Genomic DNA, 22160 nt, shown 5'->3' with positions numbered 1-22160 from the left:
TGTGCTTTGCTTTGGTGATTCTACTGCTTGGAATGACCCCCAAGGGAAATGCTGGAGGAGTGGGTAGTGTTCTCAAGTGCAAGAAGGCCATAATGGGCCTTCCACCGAAAATACATGTGTTTACATAAGCTTCATTCAGGCAGGAGTAATAGCGATGCTAGCTGTTTCAGGCTGAGGTTAATCCATCAACAACACTCTACATCCAGAATAAGGGAGAGAAAATTCACCAATGTGTACGGGAGTTCACTCTGAAAAGTGCTCAAGTGCAGAATGGCACTGTGGAAAAGATGGAGAAGTGGCTAAAATGTGGATTCACAAGTTAACTGCCAACAGAAAAAGCATAATGGACAATGCTGTTGGGAGGCTAAAGGAAGATGAAAGGTACCCTACCACCCAGAGTCAGGAAACTAGGCAATGTTTCTCAGCTCATTTTATCAGAAAAAAAAGAACTATGTATAGGGAGTTCCCCTGGTGGCTCAGCAAGTTACCAACCCGACAAGTCTCCATGAGGATCCAGGTTCAATCCCTGGCCTCACTCAGTGGGTTAAGGATCCGGTGTTGCCATGAGCTGTGGTGTCAGTCGCAGATGTGGCCTGGATCCCTCGTTGCTGCGGCTGTGTGTCAGCTGGCAGCTGCAGTCCAATTCATCCCTGAGTCTGGGAATTTCCATATGCCATAGGTGCAGCCCTAAAAAAGCAAACAAACAAACAAAACACTATGTGCAATGAATTATGTATAAGGAATGTATTTTGAATAGGACATCTTTAAAGAGAAACACACATAAAAAGAGGTCATGTCTTGATGAATTGACAAAAGTCTTGCGGCCAGCGGCTTGCAGGAACTTACCCCTGCATTTCCCCAGGAGCAATGGCTCAGTATTTGCTAATTCAGAACAGGTGACTTTAGAGAGCATCACTGTAAGGCGAGTGCAGAGAAAAAGAGAACCAGCTGGGTGTTCAGGCAAAGAGAAAATTTATTAGAGGGAAAGAAGAGGGTGACTGACCCTTGAAAAGCGCCAGCCCCCTGCCCTTCTGGTGGGTCCTTCTTATACCCCACAGATGGGAAATTGGACGTCTTGAAGCGGGAGGTGGCTAGTTTATATGTAGCCTGCAGCTGGACTCTGGTGGTCATGTAGTCATGAGAAAGTCGGAGGTGTCCCAAGGTAGGGGGGTCTCGTAGTGCTGGGAAAGTAGGCACCAGTGGCAAAATCAGGATGTTGCTTGAGCAAGGTGATCGGTCTCATGGGTCACTGTGCCCTCGTATTTAATGTACGAGGTCAGCACAATGAGCCATGCTAACAATGAGCCCCCATGTAGGCCCTACAATAACTACATGAGACATGAGACTGGAAGGCACATTTCATTAAGAGAAATAAAAACCAAGCCCCACATAAAACTGTGGACATAAATATTCATAACAGTATACTTCCTAAGAGCCCAGAAGTAGAAATAACCCATATGCCCATCACCTGAAGAACAGGGAAATAAAATGTCCTGTAACCCATACAAGGCACATGATGCGCAATAAAAACAAGAAGCTATGGATACCTGCTACAACCCAGATGAATCTTGAAACACGTTATGCTGAGTGAAAGAAGCCAGTCACAAAGACCATATGTTATATGAGTCCATTTATATGACATGTTCAGAATAGGAAAATCTGCAAAAACAGAAAGTAGCTGAATGCTTGCCTTGGGGTAGGAGGAGGGGAGGGAGGGTGAAGAAAAATGAGGAGCAGCTACAAACAGGCACAGGGTCTTTTCTTGGTGATGATAATATTCTACGGTTAATTGTGGTAATAGTTCCACAATGCCGAGAATGCACTAAAAACCCTTGAAGTGTACATCTTAACTAGGTGAATTGTTTATATCATACAGTGAATTATATCTCAATAAAATTGTAATAGAAAAAAAAAAAAAAGCCTAGGAGTTCTCATTGTGGCTCAGCAGGTTAAGGACCCAACGCTTTCTCTATGAAGATGCAGGTTTGATCCCTGGCCTAGCTAAGTGGGTTACAGATCTGGTGTGTCACCGTGGCTGTGGTGCAGCTGCAGCTTCAATTTGACCCCTGGCCCAGGAACTACCATAGGCAGCAAATACAGCCATAAAAAGCGGGAGTGGGGGGGGGGGCTAAGAGATGCATTTAAATGATTCCTAAAACCCAAAGGAATACTGACATTTGAAGCACAACTTTTCTTTTCTGGGCATCTTCTGCATGGAGGCAAAGCCACCAAGAAAGGGAAAAATAAAAAATATTTTGTGCATGTGGACTGCCTTATAGTATATGGAATTCCACTCAGGACCAGCTGGACATCTTGGAATTCTCAACACTGGTGTCTCTTTCAGCTAAAGACATTTCATGGAGGTAACAGCAGTCTACATTCAGCATCAACTAAACTACACCTAAAGGCAAAAGCCACCTGACACCCTCTACTAGAGCCAGAAATACATGTACCTCCCAGCACACACCCTGCAGTAAGATGAAATATCCAAAAAAATGCAACTCTTTCCAGAGGTATGCATGCAGTTGCTTATCATCTTGGTATTTAGAAAGAGGCAGCAGGCAGGGAAGTTTCTTCCCCTCCTCTCCTACTTTACTGGGACTGAAAGAAAGACCTAGAAGATGCTTCCTGACTGAATACAGGGTCCTGAGCGATCTTTCTCCTGCTGTTCTCTCCCCTGTATCCTGTTCTGTGCCACTGAGGCCACCTTGTTCTCTTGATTCCCAGCCTATTGAGATCACATCCAGATGCTGTTCCATTTCACCCAGGGGAACTGAGGACTCCCAGGACCTTCATCTGAATCTTCGTCATGGACCTCGCTCAGTCCTTAACATCCGTGTGTTAAGTTCTTATCAGGTCTATTCCTTTCATTGTTTTGTCAGCCATTTCTTAGGATCATCTTTCCACAAATATCTTGAAGGCAAGAACTATAGGAATAATCCGCCACCCACCTCCAGAGCCCGCCGTAGATCTGGTTACATTGAAGAGATTCAAAAGACATGAAATAAATTGCTACTGAGTGAATGGCTTGAAGTGGCCTTCCGTGATCCAGCCCCAACTTGGTCACATACATCCATTTTCTTTTTCTTTCTTATTTTCTTTTTACGGCTATACCTGAGGCATATGGGAGTTCCCAGGCTAGGGATCAAATCGGAGCTACCATGGCAACACCAGATCCCAGCCACATCTGTGACCTATGCTGCAACTTTCAGAAACACTAGATCCTTAACTCACTGAGCAAGGCAGGGATCAAGCCAGCATCCTCACAAACACTCAAGCCAGGTTCTTAACCCACTGAGCCACAGAGGGAACTTCACATACATCCATTTTCCAGAAAATTTTCTCCCCCTGTCCTCTTCCCAGCACTATTGCTCAGTTGGTATGAAGCTCAGCTCAGTACTGAAAAAGGGGGTAGAGACAGTGGCATGTCATCGTGAGAGTTTGCCCACACAAGGATGCGTCCCAGCTAGAAATGTAGGTGGTGTTTAGACATCCCAAGAGGAAGCTGCAGTGTCTGCATGGAAGCTGACGGGAGCCTCGTGGCCCACAGTTGACTAGAGCGATGCACATCCTGCCACTTGAATGGACACCTTCCCTCCACTTTCCCCAGAGGATCAGGCAAAGTTGTCCTTTTGGCAATAAGGGAAAGCGAGAGGAAGATTCCTCCTCTGGGGGTGTAGAATGCGCCGTGTGCTTTTGGTATTTGGAAAACATCAGTTTGGTTTGTTTTTCAGTCACTGAAGAAATATTTAAACAGATGGTAGGTAACAGCACTTACAAGACCCCAAAAGGGAGAAATTAGCTAGGGCTCCTGAGAGAGGACAAACACCTAAGTAAGATAAGCCCCACTAACAAAGGGAAGCAGCTGACAGAACTGTTGCACATCAATAGATGCGCCCCTGAGAACAAAGGCGATTGGGGGGGCAGAGGGGAAGAGGGGGGGACAAAGGGCTAAAAGCTCCCAAGAAAAATGCCAAGCAAAAAGCTGGACTTTCTGTCTGAGACACCACTTGAAGGTTGAAGAGCGGAGACAGCCTTAAAATTGGCATGCCATCCATGCCCAAGGGACCTTCCTTCAGAGCAGTGCTGTTCCCCATGGCACCTGCATGCTCAGACTCCAGGGTACCAGCGCAGTCGCCTCTTCTGAGAGTCATATGTGCCAAATGTCCTATGAGATGCCTTGGATATTTTCCCACGCGTAGTTTTCATCATGACTCTAAAACAGGCTTAGATTTCTTCTTCTTCCCTTTTCCTTCATCCCCCCCAGTACAAGCCATTGGCAAATCCTGTCAGCTTGTCCTCCAATTATACCCCCAAACTCCAATTCTACCCCTGCATCTCTCAACTCCACATTTATGTTCTTTTCTCCATCACTCGCCTCCCTCCCCTCTCATCCTCAGAATCTTGAGCCCTTCTCCATTCCATACCTGTCTTTTGCATTCTTCATTCTTTTTTTTTTTTAGGGCTGCACCCTCAGCATATGGCAGTTCCCAAGCTAGGGGTTGAATTGGAGCTACAGTTGCAGCCCACACCACAGCAATGCAGGATCCGAGCCATGTCTGCAACCTACACCACGGCTCATGGCAACAGTGGGTTGCTGACCCACTGAGCAAAGCCGGGGATCAAACCCACATCCTCATGGATCCTAGTAGAATTCTCTTCTGCCGCAACAGGAACTTCCTTATTTCACATTCTAAATGATATGCTTTAGACATTTACGTTGATTTGCTTGTTATCTGTCTTCTACCACTAAATTATTTAGTTCTGTGTGTCCAATGTCCAGAACAGCAGCACTGACTTGAGTCTGTGGTAAAAGCCACAACTACAATCACATTTAAATTTTCTAATAGCCATATTAAAAAAAAATTAAAAGAGGGAGTTCCCGTTGTAGCAATGGATGCACATTACCTTATTTTATCTTTTTCGTGGAATGTACTCATATGTGACATTTTTCTCATTTACTGGTGTATGTGTTTAATGACTGTCTTCTACCATTCTAGTGTATGCTTTTTGAGGCCAGGAACTCTGTTTTGTCCACAACTCTACCCCCTCAGTGCCTATAAGAACACCTGTCAATAATGTCTGCTATTGAGTGAAAAAAAATACATACACAAAATAAAAGGAGAATTCTGAATAGATCATGACCGCAGTGGGATAGTTTTAAAATTCCTCTAAACCCCTAAATAAAAACAGAACTCAAAGGCCAACCAAAAAACCTTTAGACAACACTTGTAACAAATCTAGATGACAAGGTATTCCCAAGAAACTTCAAAATACAAGTGACAAAAAAGCAACAAGAGTTGGAATGCCTGTGGGTCTAAGAGTCTGTGTAGGAAAACAGAGTGAAGCTAGGGAGCATCTGCTGGATCTCAGAGCAGCAGGACCCCCCATGGCCAGCAAGGACCATGAGAGCAGCCACTGAAATCAGAAGGGCTTGCTCGATCCCAACAACATGCTGGTATGAGGGCCTAGGTAAGCTCAGAAGAGGCAAGCACAGGAGTTCTCTTGTGGCTCAGCCGGTTAAGAACCTGAGTAGTATCCACTAAACCACAATGGGACTTCCTGTAAGACTTCGAATGCAATGTTTTATTCCCAAAATAATTGGAGTGACATAGTTTACATTCTCAAGGGAAAAACATGTGAGTGAGCCCTCCCCTCTTTTTATATCCAGCAAACCTGACATTTCAATAGAAAGACATTTCAATAGACATTTCAAAAGAAAGTTCAATGAAACCAAGGAATTCAGGTAACTTTGTTCTCAAGAGTCCTTCCTGTTGTATCTACTGAAATGACTAGAGAGACATCAACAGACTGAGGGATGGAAATGCTGTGAAATCAGATTCTTATGATCATTGTACAACTACAGATGTGATAAATTCATTTGAGTAATTTCAAATAAATTAATTAATCAATTTAAAAAAAGATATCAACAGAAGATTAGTGGTTGCAGGATATATGTGGTTACATATGAAATTAAGATAAAGGGGGTCAGCAGGGAGAAGTATACTATGTAGTGGTATATGATCAGATACTGTGGATTTGTGCCACTGTTTAAATTCGGGAGAATATGTATTGCAAAAAAGATTTAATTTATGAGTTGACATATTGGTGATATAGTATTAGCATTGTTGTTTGCAAGATGTTATGTGTAAAATATGGCTAGAGTAACTGAGTAATTATGGGATTTTCTAATCTTGTCATTTCCTGTGTCTCTGGGAATCAAGATGCTCAAAGTGGAGAAAGAGTAAATACAAGAATATGGAGGAGGAAGTACAAACCCGGAAAACATGATTGAATGGGAAGAATGAGTATTGACTCGTGAGGTCTGTGTAAACACATATCTTTCTGAATTCCATCCACTGAAGAGACCCAAAAACAATTACAAGCTCAGTACAACATCCCCGGCACTCAGAAACCTGCAATCTTGAACTACTACTCCCACTAAAAGAAACGCAGTATTTGGGGAGGAAAAAAAGGCTAATTCCAGGAACTGTACAAGATGAGCCTAGAATTTCTTGCCATACTAGATAACAAGAACTCTATCAAAGACAACCACAGCCATGACACAAGGGGTTGGGGCAAACTTGAAGAGGCTCCCACCGGCCAAAGATGGGACAATGTGAACTTGAACATGGATAGTAATTGCAACTGATCAAAACCCACCAAGATACATTAGATCCATGCATTCAGAATAGTATTTCTTAAAAGTCTATTTGGTCACCTTTGCACAGTAACAAGGAAGCAGTTCCTTCATTGGAAAATTGAAAAGTAAACGGACAGAATAAAGCAGTACTTCTGCATCTCCTCAAAGAACTGTAGCACAGAGCACCAAACAGTAAATGATGAAAAGTGCTTGTCCAAAATAATTCCAATTAATCAATGAAAAAAATGATCAAATGAAATAATTTTGCAAGCCTCAGTGAATGAATAGATGGCGGCTTTCGGCGTTGACAGCTGCTAACATCACCAAAATAGAGACAATCAGATATCATGTGTCTTTGGATGAAAGAACCCAACACTATTTCCAGTCTTGCCAAATGCATCAATCCTGAATCCTATCAAGTCTCTGGATCCATCTGCTAATCTGCAGGGAAAAGGAAAGCTAGGAGAAAGTGCTGAACGGAACCACAAATACACATTCAGCAAAACCTACACTGTAGAAAATTCTGAATGTCAAAGGCCCCCGGGTTTGGGTTTTTTTTTTTTTCAACAAGTAAATTATAAGGAAAAGAAGCAAATGGAGAAGAAAACCACAGACTCAATGAAAACAGGAATGTCAAGTTATAAAAAATAATTAGGCAAGACTAAACTATGATAATTAGGGAGGCACACTTTGTCATCAAACTATACAAAAGTCTGAGAAAGCAGTTGTGGAAAAACTAGGGTAGTGGTTTACTTTGCTGTCACTAAGAGAGCCAAGGAAGGGATGAAGATCCTGGGGTGAGTGACCTAAGTCCCGGTCACAGGGGATTTTGCCTTAACATTCATTAAGTGACACATCTATTTTTTGGGGGGTAGAATCTTACATCTAAGTTTTATTTTCTAATGAAAGATTTAAAAGAAAGATGGATTCCAGGGAGTTCCCATGAAGGCTCGGCAGAAACGAATCCAACTATCCATGAGGAGGCAAGTTCAATCCCTGACCTTGCCCAGTGGGTTAAGGATCTGGCATTACCGTGAGCTGTGGTGTAGGTTGCAGATGTGGTTCAGATCCCATGTTGCTGTGGCTGTGGTGTAGGCTGGCAGCTGTAGCTCTGATTCTACCCCTAGCCTGGGAACTTCCATATGCTGTAGGTATGGCTCTAAAAGCAAAAACAAACAAACAAACAAAAAACAAACAAACAAAAAACAAAAAAAAACAAAGAAAAAGGAGGTGGCTTCCAGTTAAAAGTGCACCTGGCTAGCAGCCCTAAGTGTCTCCCTGAGTATAACTCTAGATTACTAATGAAGAATGAAAGAGATGAAATGCACACTAAAAATTAATTTGATAGACCACCTGATACGAGGACTTAAAGTGAACTTCCACTTGCTGTAAGGCAAAAGGAGTTCAACTGAGATAGTAATAGAATTCCCCCAGTAGGGTAGTGGTGAGGATTAAGTGAATTTACAGGTAGAAAGTACTTAGACTAGGGCCTGACCAGGAGCAAAACTATGTTTAAGAATAAGCTACTGTTTTATTATAAACCTACCCAGGGCCATGTCTCATAAAAGAAAGACCATTGAAACAAAAAAAATACCCATGGTGGCTCAGTGGGTTAAGAACCTGACATAGTGTCTGTGAGGATGAGGGTTCTATCCTTGGCCTCACTCAGTGGGTTAAGGATCCAGCATTGCTGCAAGCTGCTGTACAGGTCACAGAGGTGGCTCAGATCTGGTGTCGCCATGGCTGTGGCATAGGTTACAGCTGCAGCTTCAGTTTGACCCCTAACCCAGGAACTTCCATATGCTGCAGGTACGGCTGTAAAAAGAAAGAAAGAAAAATAAAAATATTTACTTTCCACTGTCCTTCCCCCAAACTCAGATTTGCACCACCATCAACAAAATGGGAGAAAAAAAAAAATGAACTCATTTGGCTTTCTCGAACTGATGAAATACTTACAACTTATTATCTCTCTGTATCCACTCTGGGTCATTCTTGTGTAATTATCAGCTGGGTAGGGAAATGCAACTAATCCATTGTATGTTGATGGATGGAGCTTTCCATCTCACCAGCCAAAAAGATGGGCTACAGGGGCCGAGACAGGATGCTCAGCATCCCAGGGGGTCATGGCTGTAAAGTGATGCAGCCACTCCTAGTGTTGGAAAACCAAGAGGCGAAGGTAAGAAAATATGCTACTGAGAAAGCAAGGCTTTAGTACAGAAAGCTGAGATAATCTTGAAAATTAAAAATTAGGAGAGATTTAGCTTCAAATATGAAAAACATAAAACTTTAAGAGTTTTTAAGGTAGGTTTTCACTACAGAGAGGCTAATGAAACAAAACAAATGAAGAAACACTAAAGAATATATTCAAGTTAGTATGTAATAAAGGGAAATTTCAAGTCAGTGAGGAAAATGACATTGCTAAATAAATGGAATCAGAAATTGAATAATAATTTGGAGGAAATAATAAAGCCATAAAATAATTAGAAGAAATACATGGAAACATTCATATAATCTTAGGATGGGTTAAACTTTTAGAGCATAGCATCAAAAAACAGTTCAAAACAGAGAAGATAAGCACATACCATTCCATGAACATTAAAATGTTCTGTATATCAATACCATGAGGATATTTAAAAGCAAATGGGGAGTTCCAGGTGTGGCTCAGCCATAACAAACCCCACTAGTGTCCACAAGGATGTGGGTTTGATCCCTGCTTTTTCTCAGTGGGTTTCAGCTGCAGTGGTGCCATGAGCTGTGATGTAGTTTGCAGACACGGCTCAGATACCATGTTGCTGTGGCTATAGTGTAGGCCAGCAGCTACAGCTCTGATTTGACCCCCAGCCTGGGAACTTTCATATGTAGCAGATGTGGCCCTAAAAAGCAAAAAAAAAAAAAAATATATATATATATATATACACACACACACACACACACATATATATAAACATTCATATAATCTTAGGATAGGTAAAACTTTTAAAGCATAAAATCAAAAAAGAGTTCAAAACAAAGAAGATAGGCATATCCCATTCCAGAAACATTAAAATGTTCAGTATATCAATATCATGATGATATTTAAAAGCAGCAAATGGCAGAAAATATTAACCATATGCATTTTTAAATGCTTAGCAATATAAAAAGCATTGGCAAAACACTAAAAGAAAGCTGACCAACTTCCTTCCCAAATTAAGCAGAGAATATCGACTAAAAATGTATAAAAGAAACATACATGTCCAATAAAAATATGAAAAAAGATCAGTCATACTAGCTAGCAATCAAAGAAACATAAAAATGCTTCATGGTACTTCTTTTTACTCATAAAGTTGGGAACATTTTTTTTAAATCTAATATTGTCAAAGGTGAGGAGAAATGAACATTCTAAATCAGTGCCTGAGAAAAAATATAGCCTTTCCAGAGAGACATTTGAGAATATACATTAAAAAAGTCTTAGGAGTTCCCATTGTGGCTCAGTGGGTTATGTACCCAGCTAGTATCCATGAGGTTGTGGGTTCGATCCCTGGCCTAGCTCAGTGGGTTAAGGATCCGATATTACCAGAGCTCTAGTGTAGGTTGCAGACACAGTTTGGACCCGAGTTGCTGTGGCTGTGGTGTAGGCTGGAAGCCTCAGCCCCAATTTGACCCCTAGGCTGAGAACTTCCTTATACTGCGGGTACGGCCCCAAAAAGAAAAAAAAAAAAAAATCTTAAAGACCTATTCTTCTTGACCAGAAATTTCTTTTCTGGAAATTCATCCTAAGGAAATCATCAGAATTTGAGTGAATACACACAAGATTGTTTGCTAAAGCACTGATTATAATAGCCAAATGCAAAAATGTACACACTGAGATTAATAGAGGATAATATTTGAATGAACTGTTATATCAGTTATTAAACTAATGTTTAATAAACTGTGGCATATTTACATATGGGCATGACGGAAAACGAAGTTATTAAATGAAAGCAAAGCTATTAAAGTCACTGGTAGAAGATATTTATGGGTGTGGAATACGATTTCTGATGCATGGCTAAGCTCATTTAAACAAGTATTTATGGAATGTCAACTCTGCCTTGGGGACAGTGCAAGGAACAATTCAGGTGACAACTCCTGTCATGTAGCTTATATTCTAGTTGAGGCAAGTGATAGTAATTAAGGTAAAAAAGTAAAATAATAGTATGTTAGTCATGATTGCTAAGGAAAAGAAAATAATGAAAGGAGAAATGAAATCGTAAAATTGTCCTAGAAGACGTCACTGTGGAAGGGATTTTATTTTTGGGGGGGGGAGCATTGGCAGGATTTATTTGTTTATTTATTTATTTTTAATTTTATTGTCTCTTTAGGACCACACCTGCAGCATATGGAGGTTCCCAGGCTAGGAGTTAAATCAGAGCTGTAGCCACTGTCCTACGCCAGAGCCACAGCAACGCCAGATCTGAGCTGCGTCTGCAACCTATACCACAGCTCACGGCAACGCTGGATCCTTAACCCACTGAGCGAGGCCAGGAACCAAACCTGCGTCCTCATGGATGTTAGTCAGGTTCATTTCTGCTGAGCCATGAAGGGAACTCCCTGTTTTTCAATTTAAAAAATTTATTGGAGTAGAGTTGACTTACAATGCTATGTTAGTTTCCAGTGTACAGCAAAGTAATTCAGTTATACATATACACATATCTATTCTTTTTTCAGATTTTTCCCATCTAGATTATCACAGAATATTGTGTGGGGTTCCCTGTGCTGGACAGCGGGACCTTGCTGTTTATCAATTTTACATGCAGTAGTGTGTTTATGTTAATCCCAACCTCCTAATTTATCTGGAAGGGACCTTGGAATAAAGACCTGAAAGAAGTGATGACTAGTCATGCTGGTACCCAGAGGAAGAGTGTCCGAAGTGGAGGGAACAGCAAGTATTAAAGTCCTGAGCATGAGGTGCCCACAGTGTCCACAGGGCAGCAAGGAGACAGGAGCAGCCGGAGCACAGAGGATGGGAACGGAGGTCAGGGAGGCGACAAAGCCAGGAGCCTGGTGCAAATACTAGGTCATAATAAATGCAAAGTCATATAGAGGCAACCAGCACGGGCCACATACCACCACATACAAAGAGAAGTACTTGCATGTGTGTGCAGACCCTTCATTTATGCATCTACAGAGAAGGCAGGGGAGAAAAGAGAAGAGTGAAACCAACAACTGGAAAGACATTTGGGATGTTTCTATGTCTTGGCTATTGTGACTAGTGCTGCAGTGAATATGCAGGTGCATGTGTCTTTTTAAAGGAAAGTTTTGTCCAGATATATGCCCAAGAGTGGGATTGCTAGGTCATATGGTAGTTCGATGTACGGACTTCTAGGGTACCTCCAAACTGTTCTCCATAGAACAGTTTGCATGGCACCTCATGCTCCATGTTTGTACAACAGCCAAGACATGGAAACAACCCAAATGTCCATCAACAGATGATTAGATTAGGAAGATGGGTATGGAATACTACTCAGCCATAAAAAAGAACAAAATAAGGCCACTTGCAGCAACCTGGATAGAACTAGAGACTCTCACACTGAGTGAAATAAGTCAGAAAGAGAAAGACAAATACCATATGATATAACTTATATCTGGAACCTAATATACGGCACAGATGAGTGACTCAGTTAATATATAGATACATAGTTATACATATTTTTTCATAATCTTTTCCATTAGAGTTTATTACAACATATTGAATGTAATTCCCTGTGCTGGACAGTAGGAAAGGAAGTCAACTTTTTTTTTTTTTATAGGCACCACACCTGTTCCCAGGCCAAGGGTTGAATCAGAACTGCAGCTGAAGCCTATGCCACAGCCACTACAACACCAGATATTTAACCCACCAACTGAGGCCAGGGATTGAACCACATCTTCACAGAGACAACTGTCGGGTCCTTAACCTGCTGAGCCACAATGGGAACTCCAGGAAGTCAAATTTTAAAAAATAATTTTTAAAAGAAAGAGTGAGGGTATCTTGATTCCCACTAGCCTGGAAGTTATCAGTGAAACGGTGTGAGATCACGCATTTTTAGACAAGATGCCCTTTCAGCAACAGATGGGGTAGAGCTACAAGAATGTCTCTAGTTAGCAGAGCCACCAGCATGAACCACCTCGATACTGGGACCCCTCCTCTACGACCCCTTGTCCCACAGGTTCCCACATGGGTCAAATTACTTACCTATGCAGACTTCTGAACAAATCTGAGTTCCAGGAACACCCTAACCCTACCGATCGTGAAGGTAAACTGCCGAGGCAGCAAGAAGTGGGATGCAAATCTACAAATGGGATCTTATGTCTCTACCACCCCAAAGCCCACTCCCAGTCCTCAGCTGTCTGTAGAGAAGACAGTCAAAAGCACACATCATGGAGTTCTCGCTGTGGCTCAGCCAGTTAAGAACCTGCCTAGTATCCATGAGGTTATGGGTTCCATCCCTGGCCTCGCTCAGTGGGTTAAGGATCCAGCATTGCCACAATTTGCTACATAGGTGACAGATGCAGCTCGGATCCCTCGTTGCTGTGGCTGTGGTGTAGGCCACCAGCTGCAGCTCCGATTCAACCCCTAGCCTGGGAACTTCCACATGTCCCACGTACGTCCCTAAAAAGACAAACACAAAGCAAAAACAAAAACAAAAAAAAAAGAAGCACATATCATGCTCCAATTCCACTGGTATCATGAGAGCATCGGGGAAAAGAAATGAAAGGATCTGACCTAAAGAAATAAATTAATGGAAGGTTTTGAAGGGCAAAGATATATCTCCACTGGATATACCATAAAAACACAGAAAAGAAAGTCTAGATTTTCCATCTGTGGCACCCAGATGTGCAGCATCAGCAGATGTTCTTCATGGGAGTCTGCCTCCCTTCAGGGAGAGTCAGTTTGATTGGGAGTTGAACATCCAGCCTTTTTTTTTTTTTTTTTTTTCTCACCTTTCTTCTAGGCCTGCACCCGTGGCATATGGAGGTTCCCAGGCTAGGGGTCTAATCAGAATTGTAGTTGCTGGCCTACTTCACAGCCACAGCAACACCAGATCTGAGCCGCAACTGCGACCTACACCACAGCTCATGGCAATGCCAGATCCTTAACCCACTGAGCAAGGCCAGGGATCAAATGTGCATCCTCATAGATACTAGTCAGATTCCTTTCCGCTGAGTCACAACAGGAACTCCGAACATCTAGCCTTTTATAGGAGATCTGCATTCCTGCTTTGTGCTCTGGTTCCAAAAGCAGGGTCTCCTAATGATATCAGCAGCCAGCCAGTCTCATCTTGGTCTCCGGTTTGTTAGATTTGGGAAGAGCTGGGTCATGAACGCCTTCTCAGCACAGGATTCAGAGACCATATGCTCTCCCCTCTTATTTTCTCAACGGCCAACATTCCTGAAATTGTTTCCCTGGTAAATTAATCTCCTTGGATATAAAACTCTTGTTCTCCAATGGAAAGTTCTGAGCAGTTCCTTTTAACAGAGGGATGAACTGAAACATTCTGGGTTCCTTTCATAATCCTGTAATTTTGTCTGTGATTGCTCAGTAATACCATCTTTTCCCTGTAGGTTGGAACCTTCCATTTACTATTAAACCTTGCACACACCAAAGGCCCTTAAGTCCTGATCCAATGGAGCCAGATGGACAGAACTGTGAAAAATACCTTTGAATATGTACTTGTTTCTTTCTCTCTCTCTCTCTCTCTTTTTTTTTTTTTTTAGGAGCATAGAAAACAAAGAAGCAGTTTGCTAAGGCAAAAACGATAGGACGCAAAGAAGAGTGCAGGATTCTCCCTGTGAGGGACAGCTTGCAGGGTTTTTTGGTCCCCGTTTTTATCTTTTTTTTTTTTAATTATTTCCCCCATTTTTTTTCCACTGTGCAACATGGGAACCCAGTTACACATACATGTATACAAGCTTTTTTCTCCCATTGTCATACATGCTTTTTTCTCCCATTGTCGTGCTCCGTTGTAAGTATCTAGACATCGTTCTCAGTGCTGCACAGCAGGATCTCGTGGTTAATCCATTCCAAGAACAGTAGTTTGCATGTACTTGTTTCTGATGCAGGCTGCACAGAAAGATTCAGAACGCATCACATAGTCGAACTAGCCTTTCTGTGTCAGTTCAACAAAGCAAACCACGCCAAAGAAACACTTTCTACTGGGAAGTAGGCAAAATGAAACCGTCAGTGAAAAATGCCCATTTCTTGAAAAAACTCCATGTAGTTATCACTTCAGAAAACCAGCCTCCGGCAGGGACTAAATTTAGCAAAAGAAGGTTACTGAGGGCTTGGACGGTAGGATCCTTTTTATTTTATTTTTAAATAAACTGTTTATTTTGGAATAACCTTAAGTGTACAGGAAAGTTGCAAGAATAGTACAGAAAGTTCCCATACACTGTTCACTCAGCTTTCCCGAATAATCATCCCTTACATAACCATGACACGTGTTTTTGAAACCAAGGCACTAACATCAGTGCATTTACTACTAGCTAAACTGTAAACTTAATTTGGTTTTCACCAGTTTTTCCCCTCAGATTCTTTTTCTGTTCCAGGATCCAATCCAGGACACCACATTGCATTTAGCAGCCTGTTTCTTCCGTTCCTTTTTACTCCTTCTTGCCAGCTTCTGGATTAGAACTTCATATAGAATAGCTGCTTATAAATAGCTGTTAATTAACTAACACAGGCTCCTGGGTTTCATAATCGGCAGAAATTCTGCTCCAAACATCAAGCAACACAGCCCCCCTAGGGGTTAGGCTGGCCTGTCCCACACTTAGACACTCTCTTAGGTGGGTCTAGGATCAGAGTAAGAAATCTATTTGGGGCCCTGGTGAACTGGATCATCGAAATAAGCCCCCCTAACTCCTATCCCTAAAGATAAAGGTAAGCCAGCGTGTTGTGGGGGAAGCTCTTTGCCACAATACTCTCAGGCTGTCTGGGATGACAAACCATTTAAGAAAGTGCAGTTAGGAAGTCCTCACTGTGGCTCAGTGATAATGAACCTGACTGGTATCTATGAGGATGAGAGTTTGATCCCTGACCTCGATCAGTGGGTTAAGGATCCAGCATTGCCACAATTTGCTGCATTGGTCACAGAGGCAGCTCGGATCCTGCGTTGCTGTGGCTGTGGTGTAGGCCGGCAGCTGCAGCTCCGATTTGAGCCCTAGCCTGGGAACTTCCATATGTCACAGCTGTGGCCCTAAAAAGAAAAAAAGAAACTTCATTTATTTTTTTTTTTTTAATCGCCAGTTTTTGCAAAGGCTACAGTATGAGGATCTGGGCAACACTGGGAAAAACAGAAATCCCCGTTGATTCCTGAGAGCGTATCTTTCTGTTCCTGTGCTATTACCAGCTCAGCAGCCTCCCACACCCTCTCCCCACTCAACTCACCTCCACAACAGTGAGAGAAAGAGACACAACGCAGAGAAAAACTAAGAAAAACCTTTAGCCAAAAGCCAGGTCTGCAAAGAAGCTGTTTAGACAGTGGTTCTCAGCCCTGCTCTGAGGTTTGCATATAAAGTTTTTGCAGGTGCAGGAAAATGGTTTCCTGAGTGGAAGCAACCATCTCTCACATCCTTGTGAACTAGAGTTCCAATTTCTTTTTATTTCTTTTTTCTTTTTACGGCTGCACTTGCTGCCTAGGTAAGTTCCCAGGCCAGGGATCAAATTGGAGCTGCAGCTGCAGCCTATGCCACAGCCACAGCAAAACTGGATTCGAGCTGCATCTACGACCTATACCCAGCTCATGGCGGTGCCAGATCCTTAACCCACTGAGCAAGGCCGGGGATCAAACCTGCATCCTCACTAACACTGTGTCAGATTCTTAACTCACTGAGCCACAGTGGGAATTCCTCCAGTTCCAATTTATCCCATCCAAGTACTAACCAGGCCCAACCCTGCTTAGCTTCTGAGATCCAACGAGATCGGGCGTGTTCAGGGTGGCATGGCCAGAGACTCGAGTTCCAGTTCCTAATGACACCTTCCTCTAAATCTCTGACATACCTACTCTTCCCAAGGCCCAAATGTAGCACCAACCTGGAATCTCAGGGACCCTCAGGTGAGGAAGAAACAAATAATCAGATCTGATTCTTGGAGGTGCCCCAGAAATCATCCTGAGGGCTCTCCATCAATGCATTCTACCACAACCACGTTTTTCCTTTTCTTTCTTTTCTTCTTTCTGCTTTTTAGGGCTGCATCTGTAGCATATGGAAGTTCCAAGGCTAGGGGTCACATTGAAGCTGCAGCTGCCAGCCTACACCACAGCCACAGCAACGCCAGATCCTAGCTGCATCTGTGACCTACACCACAACTCACCACAGTGCCGAATCCGGAACCCACTGAGTGGGGCCAGAGATCAAACCCACGTCTTAATGGATACCAGTCAGGTTTGTTTCCACTGAGCCATGACAGGAACTCCCTTTTTTCTTTTTTAAATTAACAAGTTGGCATGAATTTCGTTAAGATTTTGAGGAAGAAAGAAGCGGTAGAGGAAGCAGTGAGAATGTGGACCTAGACAGTCAGCCAGATCCATGAAGGTGGCTTGATCTCCATGAGCCCCAGGGCACAAGCCCCACACCCCCAGGAGCCCCTGTCCTCCCTCAGGGCTAATCCTGGAGACAGCTCCACAGAGGACCAAGCCAGCATCTATGCCATCCTAGGTCAACAATGCACTCACCCTTCCCTGATTCCAAAGGCACCCATGAATGTCTGCATCTGAACCTTATCAACTTCTTCTTTTTTTTTTTTTTTTTTGTCTTTTTGCCATTTCTAGGGCTGCTTCTGTGGCATATGGAGGTTCCCAGGCTAGGGGTTGAATCAACGCTGTGGTTTCTGGCCTACGCCACAGCCACAGCAACGCGGGATCCGAGCCACATCTGCAACCTACACCACAGCTCATGGCAATGCCAGATCCTTAACCCACTGAGCAAGGCCAGGGATCAAACCTGCAACCTCGTGGTTCCTATTCAGATCGTTAACCCCTGAGCCACGACAGGAACTCCCTGAACCTTACCAACTTCCTGGCAATGTTATTTAGCCTCAGAAACTGATCTAGAAACATCAGCACTGTGAATGATCCAGAGGAAATTCATGTCTTTCTGGTGACTCATGTCTCCATTGATTGTGACAATCAGCACTGTGGAGTATGAGAGGTCCTAAGATAAGCATGATATTCAGGGCAACTGTCCCCCAGTTTAATATAATTTTTTTAAATTTTCTAAAAAGTCTTATGATTGTTTTGGGTAAATATGAGTCCTGATCTGAGGTCAGAAGCACTTGCAACATCCCCCCACCCTGCCATCACCATCTGAAATATAGGAAAAGGATGACAGGGAGTGTGACATCCATGGCCAGCTAGGTCACAGGTCAGATCCAATTTCAGAATCACAGGGCGGACTCTTCAAAGCCCCCATCTCCTGATAGAACCATGCGAATGACGGGAGGCAGGATCAGAGACGAAACAGCAAATGCCATAAGAAAGCTAGTTTTAAGCCTTCTGGGAGCACTGAGGGGAGAGGTTTTTTAAACCATAAAGCTTCATCTTAAAGCCAAAGCATGTGCCTGCATTTTAGAACTATCAGCCAGATGTATCTTAGTGGGTAGAGAATTTATATCCATCATCAGATAAGTACACAATCTGATCATAAACATCACAAAGCCACCTTTCTTTCTATGCCTGGAACTATCTTTCCTAGCACTTTCTGCTTTACAAAGAGGCCTAAAAGTGGCCATACGTAAAATGTCATCAAATATAATCATCATATTCAAATTATTCTCCAAAAAAGGTGAATAGCCATTTTTTTCTTTTTTTGGCTCGGATACACAAAAATAAAACTATGTGATGAAACCCCTATGGGAAAGGCCGCACTTGGAACCAAGACGCAACCCTTCTGCACGTGAGCAAGAAAAAACAAGGGCAATGCATCTGCTGAACAAAGCTTCCGGGAAGTGATGGAGATGGACTCACAGAAGAGACCCAGCAGATGGATCCATCTTTACCTACTAGTGCATGCGGGCTCCCTGCCCAGACACGCAAGCGCATGTGCACTCACCCATACACAATGCACATACACGGGCAGGCACACGTTCACACGCACATACATGCGTGCACACAGATGCAGGCATGCACGGACTCATACACTCATAAACTAGTCCTCCTAGTCCCCAACATTCACCTTCTCAACATAACAATGACCCACATACAAGAAAATGCTTTCCAAGGAGTGCAAAGCCTCACCCACCCCTGGGACGAGGCCCTTTCTCCCCCTCCTGACTGACCCTGGATGTGCACCTCCATCCAGGGAAAAACTGGAGGTGAAGGCAGTCACAGAAGTGGTAACCGATGCCCAGAAGTGGAGCTCTCCGAGCGCAGCCTATGGGGACCAGGGACCCAGAAGCCCTTCAGTCAGGAGCATGAGCATCTGTATTGGATCCCAGATCCACCCTCTTAAGGAAACCGTACTGTAGAGATTGGTTAGGTGGAGCTGAAAGGTTGATTCTTCCCCTCAAGCACATCAAGGGCTGATGAGGATCAGTGGACCAGGTGGAAATCGAACCAGCTTTTATAGTATCATTTCTATGGAAAAAAAGATTCCAAACTCCAGGCAAAGAGTCACAAGTGAATCATTAGAACACCGTGCATTTGTACTCTGGGGACTACCAAGGATGGGCAGGGGCTAGCTTTTTGCCTGTTGTCTTGAAGAAGGACACAGCCAGTGGATGGCAGTGAGCTCTTTGGGACTGGCGGAGGATCCTGGAAATGTCACATCTGAAAATGCACTCAGGTGATGATTGCTACCGCCCTCCCAGGGGCAAAGCTGCCTCCTGAAGTCACTCTGCTAAGCACCTTTGCCCTTGAACACAGCCAACTGTGCCCTCAAGAGCCAGGTAGCTGACTTGCTTTGTCTGCATTGCAGGTTTTTCCTTTCCTATGGGTTGACTTTCCTCTGCCTTTTTTCTCCATTTTTTAAATTAAATTATAGTTGATTTACAGCGTCGTGCCAATTTCTGCTATAGAGCAAAGTGACCCAGTCATACATACATATATACACATTCCCTTTCTTATATTATCTTCATCATTGTGTATGCCAAGAGACTAGATATAGTTCCCTGTGCTATACAGCAGGACCTCATTGCTTATCCAGTCTAAATGTAATAGTTTGTGTCTGCTAACCCCAAACGCCAAGTCCATCCCACTCCCCTCACCCACCTTTGGCAACCACAAGTTTGTTCTCCATGTCCGTGAGTCTGTTCCTCTGACCTTGCCGTCTTTACAGAAAATCCATTCCCCATGCTCTCTTTCTCAACTCTGACCCAGCAACTTGCCCTGGGATAAAGAGCCACGTGAAAACAGGTAGACTAAGCACATTCTGGGCCTTCCCTTGGTAATGTGAACCAAAGAGGATGGGGAGGGGAAGAAGCGACAGACCCATTCGAGGAGCCAGATGCAGTGTCTGTGGTGCTCCCGAGCTTCAAGGGAAGTCAGGACGTCAAATGACTTTCTCGGTTTGTAGTAGGATTTGAAGCTGATTAGCTTGCATGTAGGCAATGTGCTCTGTTGGTGTTCGATTTTGTTCTGAGCTGTTTTGTAGATCAGTACATCATTGGACAATGTTTTAAGATGACATCTAGCTTTTCAGTGGACTGACTCATATGCACAGATGTTTATTCATCATTTGCTATATGCCAGGCCTCAGAGATGAAGATATAGACGCTGACCTTCAAGAACTCACGGTGAAAGGGGAGAGAATGACATATAACTGGATCAGTAGATTTCATACGCTGATGTGTTCTATCATCAACAAGGGGAGGCACAGCAGAGAAAATAACTCTTCTTAAGAGAGCTAGGACCTTCCTAGGGAAGAAATATTTAAACGGGGTTTTGAAGGATGAGGAGGACATTGCCAAGGATATGCAAATGTAGGGATGAGAAAAGGAAGAAATGCAGAGTAGAGTCCCTGGATGAGAAGACAAAGTGGACAGGTGGGCAGGACTCAGGACCAAAAGAGGCTCAAATCCCAGGATAAGGAGGTGACCGGATATTCTTAGCCCCTCAGGCTCATCTACAAAACAGTTTTACTAATGAAGGATCAGAAGTCAAGTTCATGTTTCTTGTTGAATCTATCTGCATTTCCACCAACGAAGCTGAAACAGCCACTCCTTTCCATCACTACAGGACTTGCAAGTGGACACTTAGATGATAGGCTGCCTCCCTAAGAGCCTTGCCTCTGGGGAGGCGGGTGGGGGCGGAGTCTTCAGGGGGCGTGGTCTCAGGATTCCCGGACATCAGAGCTGCGCTTCCGGGGACACCTGTGTGTTGATTCCTGCTAAGCCACCTGGCAGCAACTTAAAAAACACAGATTTTTCAATTAATTATAAAGTGGCTATAAGGCTATAGGGAAACTGATTCGGAAGAGGTAGAGGGGTTCACATCTCATCTTTGCTGTGTTTAGTCATTCTCAGAAGAGGCAGAGAAGACCTCATTAGAAACTAAGCTAATAGGGAGTTCCCGTCCATTATTCAATGGAAATGAATCTGACTATTATCCATGAGAAAGCAGGTTTGATCCCTGGCCTTGCTCAGTGGGTTAAAGATCTGCTGTTGCCATGAGGTATGGTGCAGGTTGAAGCCATGGGCTCGGATCTGGCATGGCTGTGGCTGTGGCTGTGGCATAGGCTGATTGGACTCCTAGCCTGGGAACCACCATATGCCATGGGCACAGCCCTAAAAAATAAAGCCCCCCCCCAAAAAAAAACAAAGAAACTAGGCTAATGTAACATCTTTCCTCGGGTGCCTCTTAAGGGAGAGGAGGTTCTTCTGTTCTCTTTTCTTTTTGCCTGTGGTTGTATTCATCAGAATCCACCAGGATACTGGATATAAGCATGTGTTAGGATGACAGAGCATATACTTCTATTCTACACGGGGTGCAAGGAGCAGCTGTTTGAAAGCAGGACAAAAAGGAGGACTCCCTGCTGAGTCAGGGAGGCAGCGGCTCTGCTGACCCTGCGAGGCAGTCACAAAGGAAGACCATCAAACAGCCGTGGGGACACTCTCGCTCCAGGGCACCACACACTGAGGACAACTGAAATCAAAATCATGATTTCATTTCCTCCCACTACCAGAGACAGTGTTGCATTTAAAGAGACATGGAGAATGAGAGATAAGAAAAGGGCTTGCAAAATGAACACAAAGTTTTCTGCATATGTGTTATATTCAACTGTATAACTTGTCCAATATTGCACAATTTTGCACAACCACCAGATCATGTAACCAGGATCCTCCCATTTCCACTCTGCTTTTCCTCTCTCTCTCTCTCTCTCTTTTTCCCCTCAACATATATTCATCACCAGGACTTTTCCAGATGAGTCTTGTACCTGATTTCCATTACCCCATGTTGGTTTTGACAGAGTTCATTATTATCTCAAATAGTACCCTGACTAAAGGTGACAAACAAGAACTTTCAGAAATAGTCTTTCCTATTTCCCTAATTAGAACAACATTCCTGTGCAGGCCACTCAGATGCACCTG

The 22160-nt window shown here is 43.4% G+C and overlaps 1 protein-coding gene across 1 annotated transcript in view; it reads right to left on the bottom strand.

Moving 5' to 3' along the window:
* ZMAT4 (zinc finger matrin-type 4) overlaps window positions 1-22160 on the bottom strand; it is a 404068-nt gene that overhangs the window by 185249 nt on the left and 196659 nt on the right. The gene's annotated exons all lie outside the window — the stretch shown is intronic.

Source organism: Phacochoerus africanus, chromosome 3 (assembly GCF_016906955.1).
Source record: "Phacochoerus africanus isolate WHEZ1 chromosome 3, ROS_Pafr_v1, whole genome shotgun sequence".
NCBI classification, from domain to species: Eukaryota; Metazoa; Chordata; class Mammalia; order Artiodactyla; family Suidae; genus Phacochoerus; species Phacochoerus africanus.
This window is presented reverse-complemented; position numbering and strand designations above follow the sequence as displayed.